At 44.7% G+C, this 21,526-nt stretch overlaps 1 long non-coding RNA gene across 1 annotated transcript; it reads right to left on the reverse strand.

The window, feature by feature from the left end:
* Positions 1–7,670: 7,670 nt before the first annotated feature.
* LOC125095492 (uncharacterized) lies at positions 7,671–21,141 on the reverse strand. Its single transcript, XR_007125917.1, has 4 exons — positions 21,015–21,141; positions 14,717–14,773; positions 10,681–10,769; positions 7,671–7,761 (listed from the first exon to the last, which is right to left on the reverse strand). It is a non-coding gene; the product is annotated as an uncharacterized LOC125095492 (long non-coding RNA).
* Between the last annotated feature and the right edge of the window lie 385 nt (positions 21,142–21,526).

A 21,526-nucleotide genomic window follows, 5' to 3' on the forward strand; every position in this document is an offset into this window, starting at 1 on the left:
TGGAAGGCTGGTGGAGAGGAGGTGGGGAAGGGAATACTCGCGGTTGTTACTTCTCTGAGTAGCTACTGCCGCTTCTCCGTGCCATCTAGGAAAATTAGAAGCCCAGATTCCAACAGGTGATTGCAGCATGCAGAAACAAAGCGGAATACGCACACGGAGGCCGGCAGAAACAACATCGATTAAACAATCAACAATTAAACAATCAAACAACAACGAACAAGTCAAAAGGAAAAACGCGAAGCCAGCTAGAGTGGCAAAACGGAGCGAGATACCATCACACATCCACAGCTAATAAGAAGGAAAGCATGTGGGAGTGGGAGGCGTTGCCTGAAAATGAGATAAGAGGCTGTACCTGCAGGACAGTCTGGGGGTCTCTCGAAGACCTTTCTCAAAATAAATAGTGTTTCAGAAGGATGCCGGAATGTAGGAATGCCTGCCTTGTTGTGGGGAGTCACCTGCGAGAGAGCTCCGTGCTCCGTGCCGTGTTCTTTGCCTTGCATTTTTATCCCACCTGCCAGAACTTTCTACTTATGCTTTCTCTTTTTCTTCAGCAGAGAACAGGAGAGTCATGATGGGCAGTTGGTAAAAATGGGGGGCCGAATTTACATAGTCATTCAGTGACTGTCATGTACCCTGATGCTTATGGAGTACAATTAAGAGAGCCTCTAATCTGAATAAAAATCTGTTCTTTTCGTTTCGTGTCATATACAATATCACTACAAGCTCATCTCCATAGTCTATTATAATGCACACTTTTATACTACTATAGCCTTCACCTAATCAGTCCTCCACGAGTTAATCAGCTCAAATACTGTCACAAGTGGCATAATGCATGCAATTATCCTTAATTCAACTTCTAAACATGGAGATGAAAGATCAGATTTCACCAAACAGGCTGATCAGGCATTCATGAATTGATAATCATGATTAATGGGAAATCACAGCACAAAACTTGTTTTAATTTACCTGTTCATGTGTTAACAGAGAAACGCGAACTTTCATCCAGCGCAAACAAAGGATGTCTAGACTAGCAAATGAATTTTAACCCCAGGGTAAGAAACACACGCATTCACTATTTCAAGGATAATCTTAAATGACAGGAATCAGTGTGGCTAATTTGGGATTATAGTTTTGAAAATATCCCGACCTTGACTCACTAAAAGAGAAATAATTACTCAGAAATGGAATCTCCAGTTATCGCCAATAAACATGGAAGGAGGGATTTACTTTGAATGGGATAAATTGAATGGCTTGTCTGTGTAGATCTTCGGATTTCTACAGAGCTGGGCTATTTTTGAAAAGTGGCCTTTGCAGGTCACCATGGTAGGATTTGTGTTCCCTTAAATATTGACCACTTTTAAGGCACTCCGAGTACTGACCTATGATTCATTCGTCTATTGAAATAACGTTTATTGAGCAAATATTAGATGGCAGAATCTATGCTAAGTATTGGGGATAAAAATGGTAGATAAAAGCAGTGTCATCTTTGAGAGACTGGCAGTCCAGCTGGCAAGAGAACGCAAAGAACCATTGTAACAGGATGAAACCCTGAGGAAAAGGCTGAGGGTGTCTTAACTTTGTGGGGAGAGTGAAATGTATGCTGGCACAGCACCAGTGATACATCTCCGAAAGGCTTGGCTTTCCCTTCTAGACCTTCCATGGTGGCAGGAGTAAACACCCCTCGTGTCCCTGGCAGGAGTGTAAGGGGTGAGAGCAGATGGTACAAGCAATGGAGAAGTAAGGACTGGTGTCCTAGGTCAGAATGGGGGCCTGGCCCAACCCCAGGAGGCAGCTTTCCCGCAACTGAAAGGGGATGGTGGCTTGGAGGTTTTTGAGGCAGAGATGCACTTGGCTTCTGTATCATAGCGGAGAGTGATGGCACAGACGGAAGGGGATGCGTATGGGGTACTTATGGAAACGAGAAGTCTAAGGGCTGTGATGAGGGTCTGTGTCACCGAGTCCAAGGAGAGGACCCCTGAGAGACACACCTCTGAGCTCCCCGCCCCCCCGCTCACCCACAGCGTGTCGGGCACAGAGACGGCAGAGGAGCCGCACGGGGCAGAGCACCGGGGCGATGTTGGCCCCCTTCTCTGGGAACCGCTTCAACACGGAGATCGTACACATTCCTGCACATGTTTGGGAACTCCACAGACGCGACTGAGATTGGATTTCTTGCCACAGGAATCTACTGGTGGGGAGCAAATCTGTACCAGGTGGTGCCAACTAGATGCCTACAGGTCTTACAGGTGCTACAAAGGAATCTGGCAATGAAGACGGCCTGGCTTGACCAAGGGAAGCTGGAAGCCACCTGCCTTTTGAAGAGAGTGATTGCTACCCAGCTCCAACCAGTTATGGCCACATGGGAACACCGGTGGCACCTAGTGTGACCTCTTGGATTTTTCTTTTCTTTTCTTTTTTTAAAAGATTTTATTTATTTATTTGACAGATAGAGATCACAAGTAGGCAGAGAGGCAGGCAGAGGGGAGGGGGAAGCAGGCTCCCCGATGAGCAGAGAGCCCGATGCAGGGCTCGATCCCAGGACCCTGAGATCACAACCTGAGCCAAAGGCAGAGGTTTAACCCACTGAGCCACCCAGGTGCCCCGCTCTTGGATTTTTCTGATTCGTTTTTAAGAGAAGTTGAAGTATTATGTAAACATCTTGAATTTTAAGTATTGCAAACGAATTCAAATTTTAAAATAGTGTGTAGACCAAATACATTTCATCTGCCTTATTTGATCCAGAAACTAGTCATTGCAACCTCTGAGCTACACGGAGGATAAAAAAAAAAAATGTGGAAAGTTGTGGGAAGTGGGTAGAGATGTTACATTTTGAAATGGGAATAGGGGAGTGGACGGGGCTTCTGAGAAGATGTGAGATATCAGAAACAATGGGAAAAATGAAGCACCAGAATTCTTAAGCTTGTTTATTTCTCATTCGGTCAATATTTACTGAGCACCCTGTCTCAGGCACCATGCTAAAAGTTAGTACGGAGGTAGGGTTCTCTGCAGAGCCCAAGGAAGTCTGTAGGCTGGATGACAGGGTTCAAGGTGAAGGTGATAAGAGGAGGACAGAGTGGTTGGCAGGAGCCAGTTCCTGGAGCACCCCCACACGGAGGCCCCGCAGAGGAATTCGTATTCATCTAAAAGGCAGTGGAAGATTAATGAAGGATTTTAAACAAGAGTTCCGTGATCAGGTGTGAATACTCAAAGATCACTCAAGGTTAGAGTACAAACATCGAAAAGAAGGTCAAGTAGGGGGCAATACTGTTATTCTGGTGAGACAGAAATTCCAGGTAAAGCAGAAAGAAGTGAATGGAGAGAAGTGAATGGATTCAGAGCCATTTAGGAACTGGAAGGTTGATAAAAGGGAATCGAGGAGTAGAGAATGAAGGAGAGAAAGGATTTAAGGTAACTTCCCCAAGTTTCTGATTTGGGCACAGTGTGGATGATGGTGTCATTCTCTGAGATAGTAAACTCGGGTCCAAACAAACAAACAAAAAAGAAGCATGTTTAGGGGAAAAGTTGATTTGTCCTGCTGTGGCACGTTACATGCTGTGGAGTCAGAGAAACATCCAGGGAGAGACAGGCATAGGCAAGTGGGTGTCAGGCCGTGGACTTGAAGGGAAGGTTTGCTTTTGGTGCCGTTGGCATGTAGCGGGCACCTAGAGCTGGGGAGAGAGAACGCTGTCCACAGGGAGTTTAGAGGAAGGAGATCAGACAGTCAAGAGACGATCCCTTGGGACTAGTGGTATGTAAGGAATGAGTAGAAAGGAAAAGATTCTGAAGACACGAAAGCAGCAGCAGCCAGAGAGGCAAAAGAAGAGTCAGAGGATTTTAGCTAGAAGGCAAGAGTAGAGACTCTTTTTTTTTTTTAAAGAAAGCAAGACAACCAAAATATCCTTGAGATTTCAAGACATGTAGGACATTGGGAATTTAGGCCAGAGTAGTTTCAGTGGCGGGGAAGCCCAAGGATAAGGTTTATCTTTATCCTTGGCGAAGAAATATAAATAACAAATGTAGACAGTTCTTTAAAAAGTTTGGTTATGAACAAGAAGGGTGAAGTTGCTTGAGTCTTGACGGAAAGGTGGCCTGGGACTAAGGAAAGGACTGTGTGTGTGTGTGTGTGTGTGTGTGTGTGTGTGAGATAAACTCGAACTTCTCTAGATGTGGATAGGAAAAGGCACCAATAGAAGAAGAAAGGGTGTTTCCTCCAGTGTAAGAGATGCTGAGTGGTTTGTAGATGTGGAGACAAAGTCAGGGGGCTTTCATCCTCACATCTCTTATCAACTGAGAATGAGTGAAGGAGCTGGGGACTGGAGGAGACTGAGCAAGCTGAGACAGCTGTCGTGAAGAGTGAGGATGGGGAACAGAATTCTGGGAGGTTTTAGGAGCCCTGCTGAGATCGGTGCTCATAAACGTGTGGTGACGCAGATTTCCTGCACTGTGATGCTCCCTTTGGCAGAGCTCAGGATCCCAGAGTAGGGCAGCTGGATTCCTCTAGTGCTGGGGCATTGCCAGAGGATACAGCAGAGGGAAAAGGGAATGAGGATCCTAGAGAAAAAGCAATTAAAATGTTGGACTTTACAATCTGAGGCCTCCCTTAATAATAATATTATAATAATTTTTAACTGTTATTATTAGTACTTACACAATGCTTCCTATGTCCCTGACAACATTTTATATACTTCATGTAAATGACTCACAACCATGAGACGTCAGTACGAGTATGTTCCCCATTGTATAGGCAGAGAAACTAAAGCACAGGAAATTTAATTAACTTGCCCCAGGTCACACAGCTAATAAATGAAGAGTTAAGACTTGGACCCAAGCAGTCTGGAGGTCAGGTTTGTAACTGCTGGTAACGTGTTTGTTGGTAATATGTTCATAACTGTCTCCGTCCTTTGTCTCTCAGCGGGTCTTTCTCTGACATCTATGCACAGGCACTCTTTTCTACTCAAGGGGGAGAAACAGATGAGCCAGACTTGCTACACTGAGATATGAACACACGCACGCAAAGCCCAGAAATTGAAAGAGGAGTTGGGAGGTTATCAACTCCATTTTTCTTTTTTCTAAAATACCTAGATCATGGGGCGCCTGGGTGGCTCAGTGGACTAAGCTGCTGCCTTCGGCTCAGGTCATGATCTCAGAGTCCTGGGATCGAGCCCCACATCGGGCTCTCTGCTCAGCAGGGAGCCTGCTTCCTCCTCTCTCTCTGCCTGCCTCTCTGCCTGCTTGTGATCTCTCTCTCTGTCGAATAAATAAATTTAAAAAAAAAATCTTAAAATACCTAGATCGGACATTAGACTAGGTGCTCCGTCCCCGAAGGACTAGGAAGCACTGCTCTGAAAACCAGTGTCTGTGACAATTGAAGCCACACCCCATCCCGACCACCTCTTGGGCAGTGCTGGTGGGTGTCACCTCTATTGGTCCCTTGATGCTGCCCAACAGCAGGCGAGAAAGGATCGCTGTCCCCATGCTTCCCTCCTCCCCTCCGCGAAGTCCTACATCCCCGATGGGCATTTACTCCTTTACGTTCAGTTCAAATGCACGTGCTCTGCTGAGCTCCAACTACCTGGTCTTTTCCATCTCATTGTGAAAGTGTTTTCTGAACTCGATCTTTAATAGATAGAGTTACAGATAACAAGGTCATGAAGGGGAAGGAAACAAGGAGTGCAGAGTGGACAAAACACTGCCCCTACTTAAATTTTATCTCTCCGCTGATGGTGACCGTAGCATTTATAGTCACAGAACAGTCCCAACTGAACTGTTCAGACCAGCCCTAGGACTTAATCTGGACTGGGATTCACTCCTGAATTGGAAGAATTTTGAGAATGAATGTATTTTCAGGGTCTTTCAAACAATGGATTCTTGCTTGTTCTTCTTTTTTAAGCACATGCATCATAGCATTTTTTTATAAAGTGTGGTTTCTTTGAGGTCTTTAAAAAGACTCCAGCTGTATAGAAATATCTCATTAGTGACAAAGACAAAGCAAGTTTTTTCCCCTTTGTTTGATCTAACAATGGAGGACTCATCAAACCCGGGTGCCTCTCAGGCTCACAATGGATTGTACAAGTCGGGCATTTTGTTACCGTTTTTTTAAACGTTTCCTCCTCCTCGCATTTGTCCAGGTGTTCAGATGTCCTTCCAAAGTCACAAAATACAATATGAGTTGAACATCTGGCTCATAAAAGTCCTTTGAAGGCAAAGCAGTGTGTCTCTCTAGTCAAAGGAAGATGCCGAAGAAAGTATATCCAAGGATATCTACCAGATACGGCCTGGAGCTCAGCTTGCTCACCGAAAACTGGAAAGTAGTTGTCCTTCCTGGATCCTCTGTGGCTTGGGATTCTAATCAGGACATGTTCATGAGCGAAGCATTCCTCCAGGCAAGAGATGGCATCGTCATGGGCATCGTCATTCCCTGAGCACCCGCGGTCTGGGGAGGCTCGCCAAGGATGTCCGCAAGCCGGACAGAGAGGGGATGCTGTTGTTGACACGGTAACCATCGGAAAGTGGTGAGCGCTTAATGACGGAGATATAAAGCTCAGAAAGCAAGAAGGAAAACGGGGAAGGCACTCATATGAAAGAATGATGACAAAAATCTGTGTCTGCTAAATCCTAGATGACCTGTTGAACTTGAGGCTAAGCTACAATCAAAGGTTCTGCTCTTCGCTCGACATTACATGTAGCGGTGGTGGGTTTCTTTTAAAGACTTTTGTTTTATTTATTGGACAGACAGAGATCACAAGTAGGCAGAGAGGCAGGCAGATAGGGGAAGCAGGCTCCCCGCTGAGCAGAGAGCCCAATGTGGGGCTCGAACCCAGGACCCTGAGATCATGACCTGAGCCGAAGGCAGAGGCTTTAACCCACTGAGCCACCCAGGCGCCCCCAGTCTTGTTTATCTTAATCAAAAATGGGTCTCCTTTGCCTTAGACGAGGCCTTGCTCCTGTTGGGCCCTGAATCATTTGTTGAATTCTTTAAAGGCCAGATGACCTAAACTAAACCATTCTATAAATTACCTACAAAACAATGGTCAAAAACAAGTATTGAAATGTTGTCAATAAGATTTGGCCTCCAAATAAATAGCCTGTTAAATGGTTTTGTTTCCCCTCAGCTTTGTCCGTGTTTTAATAGACATACGTCATTTACCTCATGGTCTTCTGTTCCAACAGAACAGAAACAAAATGACCTTTTCCCTTAGGTAAGTCCTTCCAGAAGGATATATTGCCTCCAGAATTATTTGGTAAGTTTCTACCCTGTTGGGTTCAAATTCTGGACACCCAATTTAGCCAGAAAAGAAAAACTATTGTCTCAATAATTAAAAGGGAAAAACAAAAAACAAAAAAAAAAACAAAAACAAAAAACAAACCCAAACCCAGGCCCCTATTGCCCAATAAACCTCCAAGCTGTGTGACAGATATCGAACAAGCACAAAGCCTGAGAGAAATCCAATAGCATCCACCTCGAGAAACAGCTAGTCTCGGGGGAGGACAATTATCAGGTGACCAGCGCTTACCTCACGGGTGTTTGCTGCGGTCAGGTACAAAGGCTCTTCTGAGATTCCCTGACACGTCCCCGGCGCCGGCCGCTGGCCTTTGGCTCGGCCGCCCGAAACTGCCAGAAGCACTAACACCCGTGGCAGGCTCCTGCTCTGCTCTAGCAACCTCACAAACATGGCCCGGTTTCTTTCTCTTTCTTCCTTCCTGCCCTTCCTCCCTCCTTCCTCTCTGTTTCTTTTGATGGTTCAAGGGTTAAAACTACACCTGAAGCAGAGGACATATGGGGCAGCGGGGGGGGGGGGGGCGGGTAGAGATCATTTGAGAAGAGTTTAATAAAGAGGCTATGAACAAGAGTAGCAAATGCACGGGAGTATTGTAGCGCTCAGCACCCAGGCTGCCTCCGGGGAACTCACCGCCCCAGGCCTGACGGGGCAAGGTAGGCTTAGTGAGACCCGGGGGGCTACGGGGAGATGGGCTGACAGGAGCTTCGATGGGCTATGAGCTATGGGCTGACAGGAGCTTTGATCTCCCATCACTTTTCAGGGACCTCACAGGGAGGGAAGAGCCCAATAAATATTTGTTCCTACAGGGTCCTTCCTGTACTTCCTGTTGCCCTAACCCAACTGGAAGCCAAAGGGCTGCAAAACTTGTTAACATCCAGTATGGGTCAGACTCTGGAGGCACAGAGCAAAGCAGAAGGAGGTCGAGAGAGAATCTGGGAGGGTAAGCAAACACGTCCAACACAGGACTAAATCCCTGGCTCCCACATTTAATTTCTAGCTTCATGCCATAATTAAGAAGTCTCTGAGCCCAATTTTTCCCTCCCTCAATTAGATTTCAAGGCATCTTTATTCTTCTGTCTGCTGACTAGATGGCCTATTGTATTTTAACTTCATAGACTTTGATTGCCTACTTTCCAAACCACATGATTATTTCAAAAGTCACAACCCAAAGTGATCATGTAGAAAACCAGTCTGGTATTTAATATCAGACAGACAAGGATGGGTATTCAAATACTCACTGTTAGCGTGTTCAATATCTAGGGTTTATTTTACGCGCGCGAGCGCGCACGCGCGCGCACACACACACACACACACACACACACACACACACAGTTTTCCTGGAGCCTACACTAAGAGAGCAAAACCTAAAATCCCTCAGTTCCAAGCCAGACTAAAATGCTAGTTCTCCTAAAGTTAACTACATAGACATCTTTTGTGCTAAAATTCATCCAGGGTGGCTGATATGGCTTATGCTACAGGGGCTTGAATCTGGAATGATGCACGGAATTCAAGCTTGGAAACCAGCCAGAATATTTCACCTACAAAGTTCTTACACTGGGCACTCTCTTCCCAGCTCCAACCCAAAGTGTGGGCAGAGAGACCCTGCTCCCCTCCGTCACACCCACCCTCACGTGACCATAATAAAATCACGTCCCCCCTCCGCCCCCGAGTCCCCACTCCTGCCCCCGTTCGGTTTCCCAGGTTAACCATCATCTGATGATATCTAGCCAGAGAAATGTTTTAGTTTTAAACACAAAACTACTTCAAGTCATACATGAGTCGTTTTTCCAACACACAGGCTTATAGGAGTGGATTTTCAATCAGAACTGCATGTCCTTCAGGCTAGCCATTTTGGATACCATATTTTCCAAGTGGAAAAATAATCATGGTCGAGCAAAGCATGTGGCCAGGCGCACGCCTCTGGCATCCACCTCCGGGGCGGCCGTGACTGAAGGCAGATGCCCGCCAGAGCCTCAAGACAAGTGAGCCCGAACACGTGGAGACCCCGGAGCCCAGACATTCGATGCTGTCTCTTGATTTGTTCCACTACCTAGACTCAAACCAGAGTTTCTTGAAAGTAATTTAGGAACTCACCAGGAAAGAGGAGTCATCAGCTCTTTAATGAAGACATCTGTGTCTGTATCTCTATGTCTCTATCTATGGGTAAGAGTATTACCTATTGCTGGCCCTGGTTACATTATAGTTCAAGTTAAAGGTCCATGTTTGGTCAAGAGTATCTTTATGGTCAGGATTCTAAATGTCTCCCATGATTATACTTGGTTGGTGTTGAATCGTGTATGTTGTGTTGAATATTCCTTGCATCTACTCTTGGTCTGTAAGTCATGCAGCAAACTTTAGTCAAAAGCAATACAATTCCGGGGTGCCTGGGTGGCTCAGTCGTTAAGCGTCTGCCTTCGGCTCAGGTCATGATCCCAGGGTCCTGGGATCAAGCCCCACATCAGGCTCCCTGTTTAGCAGGAAGCCTGCTTCTCCCTCTCCCATTCCCTCCGCTTGTGTTCCCTCTCTCGCTGTGTCTCTCTCTCTGTCAAATAAATAAATAAAATCTTTAAAAAAAAAAAAAAAGACAATACGATTCTGACCTCCTAGTACACTGGCTGGATTCTCAAGGCACTTTTTTCTTTGTTTATTCATTTGATCCCTTTATTAAGTAATCAGATAAGAAGAATTTTTAGGTCCTACCATGTGCAGTACAATAGGATAAAAAGAAATAAACGTCAAGGAGGGTGCCTGGCAGGAACCGTCTGGTCCAGAGAACCAGTCAGCCTCGGACACCCCCACCAGAAAGGAGCTGGTGAAGTAAATACCTGACCTCACTACCTTCCCTCTACGTGGCTTGTACCCCATTTTTCTCTACTTATCAACTATTGACAAATTTATTAGCCTCCCTTAACCTTAATTTTTCTTTTTCTTTCTTTTTTTTCTTTTTTTTGCAAATTTGGGGTAGTGATAAAAAACCTATTCCATTGGGTTGCTGTGAATGTTGCTGATTAAATGAAAATGTAAATCCCTTAGGATACCATTTATAAAAATAATGAAATGAACAATAGCTTCATCCGCTATCCCTCCCTTCCCCCACTCCACTGGGCCAGGCAAAAGCACTTGCAAACAAGCTAGGAATTGCAGAACTTTATCCTTCAAAATGATCCTAGCCGTCATAGCCCCTCCCTTCTGTGTATTATTCCCATTCAAGGCCCTGTTGCATAAGCTGCGGGATTTGAGCCTCATTCAGATGCTAGAGAGCTTTGTGACTTTGAACAAATAAATCAACTTCTATTGGACCTCAACCAGCTCTACGAAATGAGAAATGAGAACGTTAACACCTGGCCAGACCTCTCTGGGGGTGGGGCGAGGGGAGGACACGGGGGCTCGTGGACACCACCTGACGGCTCTGTCGTGCTCCCCCTCGCTGGCCATACTTCAGCTCTTCTCCACCTGACGGCACCCTCGTTTCTTTGAATGGTTTTTCACCTGAAAATATTAAAGGACAGGGAATATTTTATGATGGAAACTGGTGACAAAAAATGCCTAACAAAAAGCGACAGCGGGCGAGAGTCTTCCAGACGATAGGCAACAAGGAAAAGGTTCTGACTTTGAGAGTAAGCACTCAGGACGATGCGGACATGGTCCCAATATTATAAAGGAAATAGCATATGCCTTCCTGAGAGTGTGGCTGATTTGGGATCCCGCTAAAAAGTTTAAGTGAGAAATAATAATAGAAAATAGGGACTTCTGCAAGTTTTGAAGCCAGAGAAGGAACATAAAAGTGTCTTCCCCTTGGGGCGCCTGGGTGGCTGAGTGGGTTAAAGCCTTGCCTTCAGCTCAGGTCATGATCTCAGGGTCTTGGGAACGAGCCCCACATCAGGCTCTCTGCTGAGCAGGGAGTCTGCTTCCCCCCGCTCCCCCCTCCTGCCTCTCTGCCTACTTGTGATCTCTGTCTGTCAAATAAATAAATAAAATCTTTAAAAAAAAAAAAAGTGTCTTCTCCTTAAAGGAGGAGCACGCAGCCCAAGATTGCGGGAAGGATGGGGAACATGAAAGCTTAGGGTTAGAGATACCAAATGTATGTGGGGTGGTAATGCACACGTGAGCTGATGGGAGCCTGTACGAGGGGTGGGGGTGCGGGCGTCATGACATAAGTAGATAAATAAGATAAATAAGCAAACGGGACAGTTTGAGGAAACCTCTGACGGGCTGTGAGAACTTCCTGGATGAAGGAGAAAGCAGGAGGAAGTGCGAGAGTCGATTCCGAAATTTCACATCCGCACACCTGGGAGAACGTGGGAACTTGGACCAGCGGCAGGCGAGGGAGAGACAGATTTCCATGGAGTCCAGAGCAGAGGGGCTGACCTACGGGTCACGTAGATCCATGGGAGGTAAAAACCTGGTGTTCCTCTTCAAGAAAGCACACACACGTGGGAGCAGATGGCCCGGTCTAGCTCCCACGTAATACTGACTTGGTTTATTTGGGTTTATTTATCGTCTTTGAGTGGCAGTCCTATTTCCATAGCTACATTGTTTCACACATACAGTTTATGAGTCTGTGTGTCATTCTGGTTAGTCACATATAGCTTGTCCTTAGCAGACTGGAAGCTCTCTGAGAGCAGGGATCCTGCCTGACTTTTCTTGATATCCTCCAGGACGTCTAGAAAAGGGTTTGCACGCAGAGGTGCTAATCAATATTTGGAATGGATGATGAGCCGGCTTGCCTACATGCACGATGAGATCTTCCTGAAAAAACGCAAAGCAGGCAAGACAGCCGCCTCTATTTCAGGCATGGAACAATGGGAGATAACACATGAAAAGAATATTTAAAAGACAGCTCAAAACAGGAGCCCCTGGCTGGCTCTGTCTGGGGAGTGTGCAACCCTTGATCTCAAGGTTGTGAATCTGAGACCTGTATTGGGTATAGAGATTACTTTAAATGAAATCATGAAAAAAAAAAAAAAAAGTTCAAAACCAAAAACCAAATTTTTCTTGGAAAAGAGATAAAACAGTAAGACAAAGCAACCAGGAGGCAAGGTCTGGGTGCAGAAGCAGCCAGAGGCAGTGGGGGTCAACCCTCGTCCTGCAATGGAGCTAAAAGAGTCCCAGGCCAGGCTGAGGTGACCCAGAGTTCCTTTTATGTATTATAGCATAATAAGCCACCCCCAGACTCAGTGGTAGGAAGCAACAACCATTTTATTTTATTTTAAAGATTTTATTTATTTGTCAGAGAGAAAGCACAAGCAGGGGGAGCGGCAGGCAGAGGGAGAAGCAGACTCCCCGCTGAGCAGGAAGCCGGATGCAGGACTTGCTCCCAGGCCCCCGGGTTCATAACCTGAGCTGAAGGCAGACGCTTAATCGACTGAGCCACCCAGGCGCCCCAACAACCATTTTATTAGGCACATGGATTCGCTGGGTCAGGAATTCAGAAAGGGCAAAGGAGACAGCCTTCTCCGCTCCGCAGTATCTGAGGCTTCAGCTGGGACCACTCACGCAACAGGGAGCGATCTGAATGGCTGGTGGTGGGGACAGCTAGGGCTGGAGAGTCCATTTTCAAGATGGCTTCTTGACTCACATGTCTGGAGCCCAAGCTGGGCTGACTGAACGACAGACTCAGCGTCGACTGTAATCCTCGCTAGAAAGTAAGGCGATGTGGGAAGAAATGAGAAAAGACAGACAAAATAACAAGGGTTAGCAAGAATGTAAGAAAATGAGATCTACCACGAGCAGAAGGAAAAACTTGTCAAATCCCTTGGAATTTAGTAGTATCTACTGCAAATAAATGAAGGTTCACGTCCCTTGTAACCTAGCAGTTCCATTTCTAGGTAAAAGTCTTAGAACTTTCATTTATGTGGGTTATCTGCCATATTAATTAGATGTTGTTGCATAACAAAGACCACAGTAACTCTGTGGCATCCAAGAAGAAACATGTATTGGCACGCTCACGCTTCTGTAGGTGGGCTGGGGATCAGCTGAGGCAGGTGGTTTGGTTCCCAGCAGCTGGGATGGTTCACACCCATGTGGAGGGCAGCTGATAGGACCAGAACTCAGCCAGGAGGCCCAGCTCTGACCCATTTGACTCCTCCTTCTAGGCCTAGACAGTGGTCTACGCATGTTGTCATGACAATGGCAGACTCGAGAGTGCTAATCTGACCACACAGGTTCTTTCCAAGTGTTTGGTCACATTTTTCCTACTAACATTCCACTGCACGAAGCAAGTCACATAACCAAACAGAAAAGTTAGTGGGAATAACGGCAAAGTCACCTGGCAAAGGACATGATTATAGGGATTCTTCCCTAAGAACCGACTCTTGAATGCAATCTACCACATTCACTGCAAAACTGTTTCTAATGGGATGAGGAGAACCTAAATTGTCATCAGAAAAAAAGAGAATGGGTAAGTAGATTGTGGTGTTTTGGTCCATCCAGCACTGTAGAACAATGAAAATAAACTAGGGCCACCCATACCAACATGTATAAACATCACAAACAAAACGTTGATTGAAAAAAAAAAAAAAAACAAGTTGTAGAATGAAATGTGGAGCGTAAAACCCTTTATGGCAGGTTTTTAAAAGCGGCAGACTCAGGTACATATTTCTTATGGATATATATATAAATACAGTAAAACTATAAAGCAGGGATAAGAAAGATTGACCTAAGCCTCAGGGTAGTGATTACCCCTGGAGAAAAACAAAGGTAAAATGGAATCCTGGAGAGGGGTGCCTGGGTGGCTTAGTGGGTTAAGCCTCTGTCTTCAGCTCAGGTCATGGTCTCAGGGGTCCTGGGATCGAGCCCCACATCGGGGTCTCTGCTCAATAGAGAGCCTGCTTCCCCCTCTCTCTCTCTGCCTGCCTCCCTGCCTTCTTGTGATCTCTGTCTGTCAAATAAATAAATAAAATCTTAAAAAAAAAAAAAATGGAATCCTGGAGAGAGATAAAGTGGGCTTCAGCCATATCTGTGACATTGTGTTTCCTAAGAAAAGATACAAAGCAAATACAGTAAAATGTGAACATCTGCTAAATCTGGAATGCTGAACGAAAGATGCTTCTTATCTGGTTTGGTGAGGAAAGGGTTACAAACAGCCAATGGAGTAGTGGTTTTGGCCCTGGAAGAGAAACCATCAAGTCTGCTGCAAACACCTCGGGATTCTGCCCACTCTTTCTGCTGCTTGCACTCCCTGTCAACATTTTGAAACTGTTCCAGATATGAATGCAAAGCAAATGAGGCCAAAAATGATGACCAAGAATGAGCAAACCCCATTCATCTCATTCTGATCACTTGTGGGCTTCGGTTTTAAATCCCAGACACACAGACTGCCTCTGGTTTTGTGACATGTTTGGCTGCTTCATGAGTCAGCAAATCAAGTGACTAGGACACCGAGTCAAGGTGCCTTTGTGGAGGGGACTGAGCATGGAAGGGTTCATTTCACTCACCTTTCTTTCCTTTTAAGTTCATTGTTTATCAAAGCACCGCAGAGTCTCTCTCCATCCCTAGGGGAAAGGAAAGGACCATTACGGAAAGAAAATGACACCCAGGTTTTGTTAGCAAATATTAGGAAAATTTTAAATAATGGCAAGCAGAAACTACCAGCTGGCCCGGAAGCAGAAAGCAGTGTCGATGTGGGAGCTGGAACGTAAGAGGACTCCAAAGCCCTTCACTTTGAACATACGAGTAAAGCAAAAGTCAGAGAAAGAACATTGATTTTTAAGTAATATAAGGTTCAATACATTTTTCCCTGGTAGAGTTCAATTTACTGTCATTTTATTTTCACTGTGATATTTCATTCTAAAGATGTTGGTTTGGAATTGAAATGTACATGCGTATGAAAAAACTTATAAAAATCGCACAAGTATAACGTAGCCTTTCTAGATGGCCGCTGCTGTTTCACCACGGACGGCTGTGCTCGTATGTATTAATGGTAAACAGAGGACATGTCTTCAAAACACGCGCTTAATTGAAGAAAATGGGATTGTTGGATGCAAGGCCACGAAGGCGCCAGCCTGCATATTTTCCAGAAGCACTCGGCCCAAAATGAATATCCTTGCCTGTTTGCAATGTTATAGTCAACATTAATCTGAATGGTTTTTCAATGGAATAATTTTAAGGTTATTAGCTGTGATTTGTGAAGTTGCTCACAGAGGTTATTAATAAAGAAAAATCTCTCACCCCTCCTCTTACACCCGTCTGGAATTATTTGGTACATAGTTCTCCTTCCAAAGACCCGTTTGAATTTTTCCACTTCTCCCAACTCTCATCCAAGCCATCCTCCTCTCTCCCATGACATTCTGTTCTCCCCGTAGTCAGTCTGGCCTCCTCTTTCTGTCTGTTCTCCATACAACAGCCAGAGGGATCTTTCTCAAATACGAAACTGGTCGCACAATTTCCCCTTGGAAAAAATGTTTCTGGCACTTGCTTCCTATTGCCTTTAAAATCCATAAGATCCCACCTCTCGCTTAGGACTCCAGACTCCCCTCATGCAACTCCCTGCTTCCTCCGGGGACTCCCAACACGGGGTGGTTTTCATTTTCAATCCAAGTTATAAGACAGTTATAGAAGAAAGTGAAAAAAATCCTGAGATGTTCGTAATGCCCCCATCTGAAGAAATGTCACACGCCCCTCTTCCCACAGCTTCCATCTCCCCAACGGCAACCACATAACTATTTCAGCTGACTCTTTGGAATTTTGTGCTCACATCTCTAAATAGCATGGTTTTAAGGCTACTTTTATTTTTGTTTTTATTTATTTATTTATTTATTTATTTTTAAGAAACCTCAAAGCCCAACGTGGGCCTTGAGCTCATGACCCCAAGAGCCACATGCTCTACTGACTGAGCCAGCCAGGCACCCCTTTTTTGGTCTTTATTTACTTCATTATTTACTTTAAATTTTTTGAAAATAAAGCTCTAGGTAATCTCTCCACCCGCCATGGGGCTCGAACTCATAACTCTGAGATCAAGAGTTGCACACTCTACTGACCAGGCCACCCAGGTGCCTCCTATTTTTGTTTTAAGTCTACTCTATTGAGTTCTTACTGTACAAGGTAAGAACTTATTCTTTAATCCCGTTCTCCAGTTCTGCCCCCAACACCACCCTTCCCGTTCCCAATATAGTTACCTGATAATTATGGTTAGACATACCCAGTATTTACATTATTTGGGCTATATAAACATTTTTACAGCTCAGCCATGTGTGTCAAAGGTTCCTCTTCCTTCCTGAATAACTTACTTTCCCTGGAGTTTTGAATTGTTATTTTTTTTACCATTGGTTTGATTTTCTTATCACTAGGTCAACCCTATACCCACCTTAGGTAAATAAACATTTTCTCCATACTCTCAATTAAGTACATGTCAGTGTTTATCAAGGTATTTCCCTTGCCCAGACTTCCACATCTGATGAGCAACTGTCATCCTGGGTTCTCCCTCTATTCCCAGTTTAGTGTCATTTCAGGAAAAAGCAAAGTAAGGGCATGTGACCCATTTGTCATCTTGAGCCACACTTCTGGCTTCCTTTCAGATCCTTATTCAGAGGCCCAAGGGCCTTTGCACATGCTGTTCTCTCTTCCTCAAATCTCTTCCTTGCTCTTTGCCTAATCTCTTCTTGTCCCTTAGATCTGAGCTTAAAAATCACTTCTTCATCAGCATTCCCTGATTTCGCCCAAGCAACCATCCTCATTATACTTTCTCTTAATATCCTGTACTTCTCCTTCATAGCACTTATCACAAGTGTTAGTGCAGTGTGATAGCAATGGATATATTAATTTTTTTCCCTCCACAACTTATACATGACCTTTTCCCTAATCAGACCATCCATTTATTCAAGGCAAGTGGGATTTGTATAGAGGGAGTGACAAGAGCAGGAAACATTTCATGCTCAGTTTTTCAACTTCCAATAGAAGCTTGTAAGAATTAAAAGGGCAAGTCATGCGGATGCGCGTGGAGAGCAGAGCTGATGCTGTAGCCTGGGGACCGGGTAAGGAGGAAAAGTGGGGTTGGCATCGGGACCCTGGCCAAGCATCATCCTTGGCCAGCACTGGGGAGCCCTGGGAGGGAGCAGAGACATACAGTCCTGGTGTACTTCACATATTTGGCAATCTGTTGCTAATATTCACTAGTACATAAGCCAATATATAGATGAAAAATGTAAAATATTCCCTTTTATTATCAAAATTATCGAGGGTATGAAACTGCTTGCAGTGAATAGAAATTATAGTACAAGTCAGTCACTAACTCATTCTACCAACTGCCAAAACATTTGTTGGGTCATGACAGTTGGTGTGCCTGTGTGTTTGATGCAGCTGTCACTGTCTGAGGAAGATTCTCCAGGCACCCCAGGCCACCTCCCCTGGGCCTCCCTCTGATTTCAGTTGCAGCTGACGTAGCTGGCTTCCATGCACACCATCAGCAGCCCAACACAAGTGTCTGCTAATCTCTTCTCTTTTCTGCCTGGAAGTACCCAACAGCAAACACCCCGGGGGCCAACCTCGAACAATGGTAACCAGACATCAACGGGAAACAGTGCCCTCAGACTCCCATCCTTTGGGAAGACAATTTTGAGGCACGTTCTACATGGTTTCTCAAAGGGTCTCTAGAGGGATCTGGCATCAATTGCCCACAGTGGAAACCAGCACCGTCACATGTCAGCTGTTGACATCCCTTTCTTTCCCATCTCATTCCCACTCCCATCCTCTTGCCTTCTGGAGTCGACCGACTTCCAAATGCACTCCCAGTACCCAGTGCAGCATCCTTGTCTCAGGCTCCGTTTTGGAGAGAAACCCAAGCTCACATGCTCTCTGAATTATTTCCTGGAATGAGTCATGGCTCAAGATTGGGTATTGCAGGAAACCTTTCAATGACTTCCCTCTTGCAGTGATAATCATTAGGAGAGTGGAGACCCTGTGAGGACTTGAGTGGTGGTTCACGCAGAGGCCCTCTCTCAGCTCAGCTGTGTAGTGCTCCCCTCCCCAGGAAGACCTTAAGGACTGGAGTGATGGATATGTTCGTGAAATGGCGGGAGGAAACCTTCACAATGAATATGTATATGTTTATCAAATCACAGTGACATACACTTCACATACCTTACCATTTTGCATGTTAATTATACCTCAATAAAGCTGAATTTAAAAAAAAAAGGAGGGAGGCTTTAGGAACTGGAGGCAACTTTCCAACACCTGAAATAAATAATCTAAAATCCAAAGCAAGTTCCAATAATCTGCACTCAAAGCCAGAAAAACAGCTTCAGTACTCTGGTGCATGGGGTTTCTGCGACAAACCACATGTTCTGGTCCACATGAATAAATAAAATTTATTCAATTTTACTTCATACTGTCATTACTCTTATATTATTTTGCAACTGACATGAAAATAATCCCGTAGTTTAGAAGTCAGTGCAGTCATACTAGTGGACCTGAGGGTGATGGGTTCTGCCTGCAGACTTTTATCTCCATTCCTGGATAGGCCTGCACAGGTCTCTGGATAAACCAGCAGAAACAAGAAGGGTCAGTCAGTGAAAGACTATCATCATATGATCTCGTTGATGTGCGGAATTTTAAGAAACAAAACAGAGGATCATAAGGGAAGAGAAGAAAAAATGAAACAAGATGAAACCAGAGAGAGAGACAAACCATAAGAAACTGTTTTTTTTTTCACTTTTTTAAAATTAATTTTGTTAATTAACATATAATGTATTATTTGCCCCAGGGGTACAGGTCTGTCAGGCTTACACACTTCACAGCACTCACCATAGCACATGCTCTCCCAAGGTCCATAACCCAACCACCCTCTCCATACCCACTTCCCCCACTCAACCCTCAGTTTGTTTTGTGAGATTAAGAGTCTGATGGTTTGTCTCCCTCCCAATACCATGTTTCATTTATTCCTTCCCTTCCCCCCAAACCCCCCACTTGGTCTTTCAAATTCCTCATATCAGGAAGATCATATGATAACTGTCTTTCTCTGATTGGCTTATTTTGCTAAGCATAATACCCTCTAGTTCCATCCACGTCATTGCAAATGGCAAAATTTCATTTCTTTTGATGGCTGCATAGTATTCCATTCTCTCTCTCTCTCTCTTTCTATATATATATATATATATATATATATATATGTATATATATATATATATATATATCCATAAGAAACTCTTAATTAGAGGACACAAATGGAGGGTTGCTGGAGGGGAGAGGAGTGGGGGGGATGGGGTAAGTGGGTGATGGGCATTAAGGAGGCATTAATGTAATGAACACTGGGTGTTGTATGCAGCTGACGAACCGCTAAACTCTACCTCTGAAACTAATACTACACTATAAGTTAATTAACTGAATTTAATTTAAAAAAAACAACAGAAGATCACCTCTCCATTCCTAAGACTGTTAAGCCCCATTCAAATGTGGACATGTGGAATTCACCCACCCCACCCTTTTCAATGCCTCTTCAGAAATAGAAGTCCAGGCTTTGTTTCAGTTTTTTGCTGCTATGTAAAAAAAATCCCAAAACCCATGAGTTAAAACAAACATTTATTATGATTTCTAATGGCTCTGAGGATTGACTGGTCTCAGCTGGATAGTTCTCAATTGTGGTCCCTCATGGGGTTGCAGTAGAATGTCAGCTGGGGCTAGTCGTCCAAAAGCTTGACTGGTGGGACATCCAAGATGGCTTCTTTACCACATGTCTGTTTCCTAGCCTGGGATGTTTGGAAGAACTGTAGGTTGTCCAGGCATTTTTCTTCCCATGGGGCCTCCCATGTACTAGCTCAAGCTTTCTTGCAGCATGGTGGACTGAGGTCAATGACTGGTTTGTCTTACAGAGAGCCTTCCATGAGACCAGGAGAAAGACTTCTTCTAGAAGTCTAAAAGCCACACCATGTGACTTCTGCCATATCCTCTTGCTCACTAGAAGCTTATAGGTTAGCCAGATTTAAGGTGAGAGGATGACCAAAAGAATCTGAATCCTGGGAGACCCAGTTCATTGGGAGCCATCTTTTAGAGACTTCCTACCACAGGTCTGGATATTAGAGGGTAAGAAAGGAACTTGGGTAAGACCAGACAATAGTCAAACCCACCCACTTTACTTAAATATCTATTTATTTGTGTGATCATGTGTTTGATGAATTCTACCAAGACCAGGGGTTAGCAAACATTTTCTGCAAAGGGCTGTGGAGTAAAAACGTTAGGTTTTGGGAGCCATGCATCTCTGTCACACTTATTCAGCTCTGCCCTTCTGTGTAAAAGCAACTGAAAACAATAAATAAATGGACAAGTGGGGCTATGCAAAATAAAACTTTATTTACGAACACTAAAATTTGAATTTCTTATGATTTTCCTATACTGTAAAGTACTGCACTACTTTTGATTATAGTTTTCAATTATTTACAAATGTAAAAGCCATTCTTAGCTGGTAGGCAGAACAGAAACAGGCGGCCAGCCAGGTTTGGCCCAGGGGCTATAATTTGCCAACCCCTGGTCTAGACTGAGGCAGGGACTGTGTCTGCCTTATCCACCCTTATAAGCCCTGTATTTAGTACATCCCAGCAGTGCTCAGTAAATATTTATTGAATGAATAGTTGATTTATACACAAATTATAACACCCTGAAATAAGAATTTCTCTGAGAAGTCTTTAGTGTTCACCCTCTACATCAATCTCCTCCACTTAAAACCTGGGTCAAAAATTACATTTGCAGTTTTATTGACATTTTGCTGGAAATATAGCAGTATCAGTACACCCAAGTCTCACTTACCCATGCTAAATGTGCCTGGAGTACCTTGAATAATCTGAGATTACTGCAGAGTGATGGAGGTTCACTGCTTCTCAGCTTCTCAGCGAGAGGCAAGCGCAGGCCGTGAATTGGTGGTCTCATAACTGGAGCCACACATCACTACATAAATGCTGACATTATGACACTGTAGCATCCTGGAATTGTCCAAAGTTGTCCTGGAGGCTCTTGCTCACATCCCTTCATCCAGCCATCCTGCTGGACATCCCCGCCAGTGAGGCCCTAACCACAGGACCTGCTGTCAAACCCATGGTCTCTTCCCTTTCTGCATTCCATCCTGCGGCTCCTCCTTCCTTCCTGCGGCTCATCCTTCCTCGTCGTCGCTGCCTGACTTCCTTGTTTCCATTAAGGGTACAATCAGTCCCCAGTCCCTGAGGCGCAAAACTTTGGAATTTCCTTTTTCCTCTCCCTCTCCCCGATTATCCCATCTTCTCATTGCTACAGGTCCAATGGAGATCCTAATCATTCTGGTCTAG

Source organism: Lutra lutra, chromosome 3 (assembly GCF_902655055.1).
Source record: "Lutra lutra chromosome 3, mLutLut1.2, whole genome shotgun sequence".
Taxonomy (NCBI): domain Eukaryota; kingdom Metazoa; phylum Chordata; class Mammalia; order Carnivora; family Mustelidae; genus Lutra; species Lutra lutra.